Here is a 9457-nt window from a genome sequence, read left to right as displayed (position 1 = left end):
ATTCAAAATGAGCAACTTCTAAATTATTTTGAACCCTCAAAGTAAAAAAGCTGAGCTAAATTTATTTGAACATATTTAAAAAGATTCAGGCTGAATTATTTTATGTTTGACTAGGTGCAGGAGATTTCATTTCAAAATTATAATCCTATATCAATTTTTGATCAGCAAAAAGTTTATACGCTCTTACAGTTCTTTTACATGTTCAAAGCCAGATGGAGTTTTGTCCAGAAGCAAATGTTTATTACCTTGATCAAACTGTAATGGGAGACTGTTTAATTCATTGCCTGCACAGAATTCAGGGACTGGTCGGGACAAACAGAAGGAGATTATCTTGAACAAAATGACACTATAAGAACAGCAAGAGCCTGTGGAAAAGAACAAAAACAAGAGTCATACTCCAGCAATCATAGAGAACAGAGGGCTCCTTAACTCCTTGTCAAGACCTGTTGTGTTTTTAAGGCCTTTATGTGTCACCCTTTGTTCTGTTATCCTTTATGTCACACCCTTAGGGTCAATTTTCTGCTGGACTCTAAATCTGCTTGTCCAAATTTTGTATGTATATGGTTATGTAAGTGCAAAACTTTCCTAATGCTGCCACTAAAATGGATGGGACCATATAGCTGCATACTGTCTCAGTTGTCATATATGTATCATCCTACAGCTAAGAGACCCCACGGTATGCCACAATAGAGGAGGGACTCTCCATACTAGAAATCTGTCAATAGCACAGTACCTCAAAATGAAGAAAGGGGCTGTTGCCATGACAGTAATGAGACTAGGTGGAGCTTTTAGGTTCCTAATGCTGCATAATGTTGGAAGGTGTGAGTAGGCCATCTAGATTCTAAAGCTCCTTAGTAGGCGATTTTTGGGAAGGGGGGGGGCAGGAGTACATTAATGCATCTCCAAAGGAGGAGAAACAGGAAGCAGTGTGCCAGCCAGCTGTAAAGATCCAGGAGGGCACACAGATGACTGCTCCTGAAGCCATGGGGGAGGGGTAAATGTTCAACTTGCCCCCAGAAGACTACACTAGATAACGGATAAGTGGAGCCCAAGGCATGCTTTGGTGACATTGGGCAAAAGAAACCGGAGGAGTTTAGCCAAGCTCATTGTGACTTTTGCCTGCAGTTTCATATGCAATCCCAGTGAACTATGTCCACTGGGTTTGGTTTGCTGAAAGCATGCAAACCAAAAAAAGTAGTTTCACCCCACCGTAGTGGTTACATGCCAGAGGTGTCAAGCTCATTGGGAGGGGAAGGCCAAATTCCCACCCAGTAAACTTCACTCCCACCCCATCCACATTCCATACACTAAAATGACCAATGATTAAATAGCTAATGTTGACACTGAAGTGTCATTATTGGGCTTTAGAGTTGACACTCCAATTGGATTAATAGAGGCAGGGGAGTTCACACCTCTGAGCCACTGTTCTAGGCTGTCTACAGACTCAGGCAGACATCACTGCATTGGTTACAGGGAATGAGGCTCAGTGGGGTAGGGTTCTGGGTGCAGGGAGGGGTGAGGCTCTGCAGGAGAGTTTGGGTGAAGATGCACAGGGGTTGGGTGGACAGGGGGATCAGCTCCCCGTACAGTGACCCCTCCCTCCACTTCCTGGCCTCATCGCTCCTCAGACACGGGGAGCCCGCACCCAGAACCCCCTGCACTGACTCTCCCCATGCAACTCTCCACCCCCAAAGCCTCACCCCCTGCATCGGGAGCCCTGCATACCCAGGCCCCCAACCCACTGAGCCCCAACCACCTTCACCTGGACTCCCCTGCAGAGTCCCATTCTCCCTGCACTCAGAACTCCCCAATGAGCCCCTGTGCATCCAGATCCCTCCCACCAAGCTCGCCAGAACCCTGATATTCTTGAGGGAATACTGCACCAAAAATTAAAAATTCTGCATCAAAAAATTAAAAAATTAAAAATTCTGCATATTTTATTTGTGAAAGCAACACAGTAACACTAACAATATAATCACACCATTTTCAATTATTTTGGTACTTTATTTCAAAATAGTTCTCTGCAAATAATTGAAAATGGTGTGATTATATTGTTATTGTGTATTTGTGTTATTTTCACAAATAAAATATGCAGAATTTTAAGATATTGTGAATAGAACTTATAATGTTTTGGTGCAAAATTCCCTCAGGAGTGGTTGATTAATACACAGAGTACAGAATCAATCTACAGCAAAGAATTTTATTCTAGTATTGTTATTTGTGTACTGCTGTTTTATTGGTTACCTGAAAAAGTTGCTACAAATATAAGCATTCAGAAGTTCAAATATTATTTTTTCATATAATGAATAACTGATCTATAAATATACTAGATTTGGTTAAAAAATTATTCTCTTATTGTAACTCTCTATTCTCTCTTTTAAGATCATAACTGTTGCTAGTCAAATAATGTTGTCCATATGGTGCCTCCATTGCTCATGGTGGCTGTAATGTTTTCTAATAATCTGAATTCACTATATTTTCCCATTCTGCAGCATCAGGAACCATCTTTTATTATCCTGAACAGAAATGGGAGAGCTTGAGAAATGCCCTGCTGAGCAAATTTTTTTTTAATGAAAACAAAAGACTTGTTTAGTGACAAGTGGGGGAAATTATTATAAAAAGAAGAGCATGGGAGATAAAGACAAATGTGAGGGAAAGGACAGGCTGTTTGTTTCCTGGTTGTGAAAGGGACTTTCTCCTCCCTCAACTCACACCAAATAAAGTAACAGCACTGTGCAATTTGAACATAGACGGATCAGCAGTGCCATAAATACAGATGTGCATGTCTACCAAACAGATGTTTTTCTTTTACTTTGCTAGCTAATCTTTAGCAGATTCATTGGGGGAATGGAATCACTTACAGTGGGTTTTGCACAGACTGTAGAGAGACCTAGAGAGAGAAAAGTCCACTGACAGAGATTCTCCTCCTTCTCCTCAATAAGTTAAGTATTCTCTCTCATCTGTCTGCTTAATTAAATCACTTAGATATTAGTTTAGCTTGAGCTAGGCAGGCACAGTTGGTACCGCAGCACTCACTGTCTCTATACCTAACACCTGCAGCAAAGTTCTTTATTTCTGTTATCTCTACAAGTGCTCTTGGCTTTGTAACAATTTGTTCTGAGGAGGAAGAAAGATTGGGCACTCAATAGCAGAGTGTATTTCTGAAATGTATCAGAGTGCGTCTGTGTCTCAGGAATAACAAAAACCCCAAAACCCCACCTGGGGTCAAATAAGTGAAAAAAAGAAAGAGTCATGTCCTCAATTTTTTGTTACTACCCATGAGCTAGTTCACACTCCCCTATGAATTCTGCCATGTCCTAATATCTGAATTGGATTTTCTGGAGGCAGTGTTTCTTGTCTGACTGAACAAAAAACACTGTTTCTGGTGGGGTAGATTGCTCTCTCTCTCTCTCTCTTGTCTCTAATTGCTCCTGTTTTCTGTTCTCTTGATCTCTCTCATTTTTTGTATTGTTCTCTATACTTCCCAGCGCCCCTCTTGTCCTTTTATTCCCCTCAGACCATTGCCAGCCTTGTCTGGCCCCCTCTTCTACTGACCCCAAATGCTTCTTCTAGCTTTTATGGGGAGGTAATTCATGCAGTGTTCTGGAGCTGAGTGGAGGTGGAGTGAGTTTATGAAGTAATTTATGGTCTAGAAAAGTCCAGCCAAGTATGCCTTTCCTGCCATTATGGCTGAGAAGAAGTAGGTTAATTCTTTGCTCACTGCCTATTGAAAGCGAGCACCTGGAAGAGGAAAAGCGGCTGGAAGCTGAACCCAGAAAAGACTGAGGTGACGCTAGTAAGAAAATGGAAGCCCTTCAAATAACATGGTCTCCTTCACAACATATCCCACTAGTGAGGGCAGCTGCCTTTAGGCTTCAGTTGGACTGCAGCCTTGTGGTCCTTTTAGACTTCACACTGCCATTAGGTGCACAAATAGTCATGGCAGGAAAAATCTCTCACTCCTCTCTGAAACTGGATGTAAAATTACACCCTATCCTATCAGACACGGATCTAAGAGTTGTGACCTCTAGGCTTGATTATTGTGACCCTCTGGTATTTCTAATAATGAAAACACACACACACACACACAGAGCCCCAATGAGTACAAAATGCTGTCTACGTAGCAACACAAGTTGCCAAGAACACATCTGTCCGGTGCTCTGCTCTGTACTGGCTCTGGTTGAATGCAGAAATCAGTTCAAATCTCTGTCCAGATATTCAAAGCTTTCCATGGGATTAGACATAGCTACCTGAGACATTGCTTCAACATGCTATACACAACCACTACATTCCACTGGAAAACTGAAACTGCTGACCAATAAGAGGAGCCAGAACTCCCATGACATCTGGATTCCACCTCTGGAACTCACTTTTCCAACAGACTATGGACCTCAGCATTTTCAGGATTAAATGCAAAACTCATTTTTCCACTTAACTTTCCTTATTAAGTTCCTCGCTTGCAAACATGCACATAGACACACCACATCCGCATTCACTCACACACACAAGCTTACTCCCACCCTCTATAAACTAGTCAAGCTTCATACATGATGGGAAGGATGCAAGATTGTTATTGTTACACCTCTACCTTGATATAACGCTGTCCTCAGGAGCCAAAAAATCTTACCGCATTATAGGTGAAACCGAGTTATATCGAATTTGCTTTGATCCGCCGGAGTGCGCAGCCCCGCCCCCTCCGGAGCACTGCTTTACCGCGTTATATCAGAATTCGTGTTATATCGGGTCGCGTTATATCGGGGTATTTCCTTTTTTAAAATATTTGGCAGGTGCTAGCATAAAATGATGATGGGGGCTATATAAATACAGCTAGATAGAAAGTAATTCTAGAGTCTAACACTTGCAACATTCCCAGTATGTGACATCTAACACTGGTAGCACTTGTTAGGCTGAACATGAGAAATCCTACTGCTACTCTCCATGTTGTCTGATGGGTTAGAATTGGTGCAAAATCAGTCTGGGATTGCAGATCTAGGATGCAATCATACAGACTGAAATTAATCTTCAATAGTATCACCCGTTTTCTCAGGTTACGATTCATTCAGCAATGAAGCTGCTCTACATCAGTTGTTCTTTTGCTGGACAGTAGCCCTGCAATATTACACACACTGTGCTAGCAGCAGAAATATCATGCCTCTCTATCTAAGTGAGCTTCTGTTAATACTCCAAGACTGCAACAGCCTGTAAGAAAAGTACCTACCATAGAAACAATAACATTTTATTTTCATTATCTTGCTGCCTAGATGCTACAGTGATTGATGCCCATAGAATGTTTGACATTGAGGCTGAACTGTACATGACACTAGGAGCCTGTGTCAGTGATCTAGGAAGGTAGGGTATAGAACAAGAAAGAAAATATAGACAATGGCAATGACAGGCTATATTTGTGGTGAATTAACCTCTCTGTGTTAATGTGAATGCAGGAAAATGTTATGCATTATTTCCTCACAATCTCTGCAGCAAGCTAAAAGTGATGATGTATAAAATTAAAAATCCCTTGCCAGTGGACTAAGAACAGAGAGAGTGCTTTACATTTATGTCCATTCTGTGCCATTTCCTGTGTGCTGACTGCCTGTGGAAAGAGGGCTAACGTGACATGGCATTTCAGACTGTATGTCGCATGGTCAGAAGATAATAAGTGTCAATAATATTGGGCTTTGACAGAAAATAAAAAAGGAAAGGGAAAAGATGCATGTAAATATGTGTTCTATATTTATTTACTTCATTGGAAACAAGTAAAAGATATTTATCTAAAGGCTTTAGACCCCCGACTTTTCATTACAATCACATCTACAGCATCACCAAAACCAGCTACAGACTTGCATCCAATCCCTCACAACATCAAAACACCCTGTCAGCAAAACAAAACAAAGACGCCCCCATCTCATTGTGGCCAACACCAGCAGAAATCTCAAAACTCACTGAAACTCTCCACACCCTCAGACCTCAACCCTATGAACACTACTCAAAAAGGCAGGCTTTGTCATAAACCCTGAAAGTCAAGAAATCCAGGCAATTTCAGCCAAGGTTGAGGGAAATGATTTTCAGAGTTATGGGGACCTCACAGAATAACCCCCTCTTTTATAAACTGATGTGGCACCAACTCAAGTACCTCTACTAGGGTGACCAGACAGCAAATGTGAAAAATTGGGACGGGGATGGGGGGTAATAGGAGCCTATATAAGAAAAAGACCCAAAAATCGGGACTGTCCCTATAAAATTGGGACATCTGGTCACCCTAACTTCTACTGAGAACTATAACAACATGGCATAGGTGAAAAGCTGTCTCTCATGTAGGCTCCAAGTGATTTAGGGCTTAATAGGTTAAAACGGGTGGGCAAACTACGGGCAGCGGGGGCTGCGTCCAGCCTGTCACAGCTTTTAATCTGGCCCTCGAGCTCCATTGCCCCGCTCCGTCTCGGGAGTGGGGTCAGGGGCTTATCCCGTTCCAGCGCTCCAGCAAGTCCCCGCGCCCTGCTCCCCGGCAGGAGCACCAGGCGGGCGGAGTGGGACAAGCCCCCAACCCCACTCCCCAGCCAAAGCACCGGAGTGGGGCAATGAGCTCGAGGGCCGGATTAAACATTTATTTGAATATATTTTCTTCAGAATTAAATTGATTAACAACAACCTTGCTTAATTATGGTTTGCTTTGAAGCTAAAATAGTTTGAATCTATTTTGGTTATTGCCACGGTCAAATGGAGAAACACTGATGATTTAACAAAGCTAATTACAGATCGTAAAGAAGTCAGCAATAAATGTGAAAACTACCACACTTTGACGTAGTGCACTACACTGAAAAGTTTTAGCTAACATACAATTTGTGTTCAGACAGGAGCAAAATTGTGCGGTAAAATCAACAAACAGCTCAGTAATGTTATTTTCTAACAGCGTATTGTTCAACAGCATCATTTTAATAGTGTTGATTTTGAAACAAATTTGTGTTGTCCCTGTTTGAACATGAATTGTTAATTTTGTGAGCATTCATGGCCCGCAATACAATTTCCATAGCAAGATGTAGCCCTCAGGCCAAAAAGTTTACCCACCCCTGGAATCAACACTTAAACCTTCTCCCAGAAACCAACTGGCAGCCTATGCATATCCCAGAGACCTGATGTCATGTGCTCCTGGCAAGATGCATTGCTTAAAAAAATCAAACAATAAAGCAAACAGTGCAGCATGTGGCTATTTATCTCCAACTTCTGAATGGATTTAAGTATGACTGTATCCACATTGCATTAATCTAGTCTTGCTGTGATAAAAGAATGGATTAGGGTAGCATGAGCTGTATGTATCTGAAAGAAATAGTTGCAAATTCTTGACCAGACACAGGTGAAAAAAGCAGTCAGTCCTGGTCACTGCTACTATAGGATCAATAAATGAGATTTAACTAATTTACATTTATCCATGCTCCCAGATACAGAAAGAGAAACCCATATGGGTCATCAAAATGTCTACCATATAAAATATATTTTATTCAGTTACCCCTCTACTAAACCCAACAACTTGTGTTTCACAAAAGCATACCTTCCAGAAAGGCATCCTGTCTTGATATGACATCAAGACATGGAAAATTGACCAGTTCTCTTGGTAGTTTAGTCCAGTGGTTAATCACCATCACTGTTAAAAATGTGGGTCTAATTTCTAATTTTAATTTGTTTAGCTTCATCTCCCATCCAGTGGTCCCTATTATGCAGTTCTCTGCTAGATTAAAGAGGCTTTTAGTAATCTGTATTTTCTCCCCATGAAGGTACTTATACACTATCATCAAGTCCCCTCTCAAACTATTTTTTTGTTAGGCTAAACATTCAATTTCCATTTCCTCCATGTAATTAAAGAGGGTCATAGTTCCAGGAGTCAAAATTGCATAAAGTAATTCACTGCTCTGCATTTGTTGTAGTAAAGTCTTTCCCCCTCTAGTGACAAAGTGACAAGGACAATTATCCATCTACTGTTGAGGTGCATATCAAAATAATCATGTCCCCTGGTGTCATAACTATAAAGGGAAGGGTAACAGCTCTCCTGTGTACAGTACTAAAATCCCTCCTGGTCAGAGACTCCAAAATCCTTTTACCTGTAAAGGGTTAAGAAGCTCGGGTAACCTGGCTGACACCTGACCCAAAGGACCAATAAGGGGACAAGATACTTTCAAATCTTGGGGGGGGAGGGAAGGCTTTTGTGTGTGCTCTTTGTTTTTAAGGGGTTGTTCGCTCTTGGGACTGAGAGGGACCAGACATCAATCCAGGTTCTCCCCATCTTTCTAAACAAGTCTCTCTTATTTCAAAATTGTAAGTAAAAGCCAGGCAAGGCATCTTAGATTTACTTTGTTTTCTCAACTTGTAAATGTACTTTTTACTAGAGTGTTTATCTTTGTTTGCTATACTTTGAACCTAAGACAGAGGGGGGTCCTTTGAGCTCTTTAAGTTTGATTACCCTGTAAAGTTATTTTCCATACTGATTTTACAGAGATGATTTTTACCTTTTTCTTTAATTAAAAGCCTTCTTTTTAAGAACCTGATTGATTTCTCCTTGTTTTAAGATCCAAGGGGGTTTGGATCTGTATTCACCAGGAGTTGGTGAAAGGAAGGAGGGGGGAAGGGTCAATTTCTCCTTGTTTAAGATCCAAGGAGTTTGGATCTGTATTCACCAGGGAATTGGTGAGAGGTTTTCTAAAAGCTTCCCAGGGTAGGGAATGGTGGCAGCGGACCAGAACTAAGCTGGTAGTTAAGCTTAGAAATCCTCATGCAGGCCCCTACATTTGTACCCTAAAGTTCAAAGTGGGGATACAGCCTTGACATGGTGGCACAGCGGTGGAGTTCGTTTTAAACCCAAAAGCCAGTAAGAGATTTTTTTTTCCTTCTAGCTGCTTGGAAAGCAGAGCTGAAGGTAGATAGATGCATATCTTATCTCTCCTTGCCTGAAGGCAGAGGTGTTAAGTTTTTTTAACAAGGTCCTTTGTTAAGAGAAGGGTTCAAAGCGAGCAAACTTTGACTGGTAAAGGCAATTTACAAGCTGAATTGTTTTTTTTTTCTTTTTACATCCTCGGGAGTAGCTTGTTAGAAAGTCTCTGTTAACTCAGCAGCAGCCAGAGCTAAGTACATCCCAGTTTCAGTCAACTGCAGAGGGGTGTGACCCAGCACAAGAAAAACAGGAAAATGACTACCAAAGAAGTAGCTAACAAAATAGAACTGGCCAAACTAGAAGCAGAAGAAAATGAAAGAAAACATCAGAGACTGCTTCAAATTAAAAAACTTGAAGAGGAGGCCCATGAAAGAGAAGAGAAAGCCAAAGAGGAGGCCCATAAAAGAGAAGAAAAAGCCAAAGAGGAGGCCCACAAGAGAGAGATGGAGCTGGAAAAAGCCAAAGAGGAGGCCCAAGAGGAGGCCCACAAGAGAGAGATGGAGCTGGAAAAAGCCAAAGAGGAGGCCCATAAAAGAGAAG

The sequence above is a fragment of the Emys orbicularis genome, chromosome 3 (genome assembly GCF_028017835.1).
Source record: "Emys orbicularis isolate rEmyOrb1 chromosome 3, rEmyOrb1.hap1, whole genome shotgun sequence".
Taxonomy (NCBI): Eukaryota; Metazoa; Chordata; order Testudines; family Emydidae; genus Emys; species Emys orbicularis.
Note: the sequence above shows the minus strand (reverse complement) of the source record.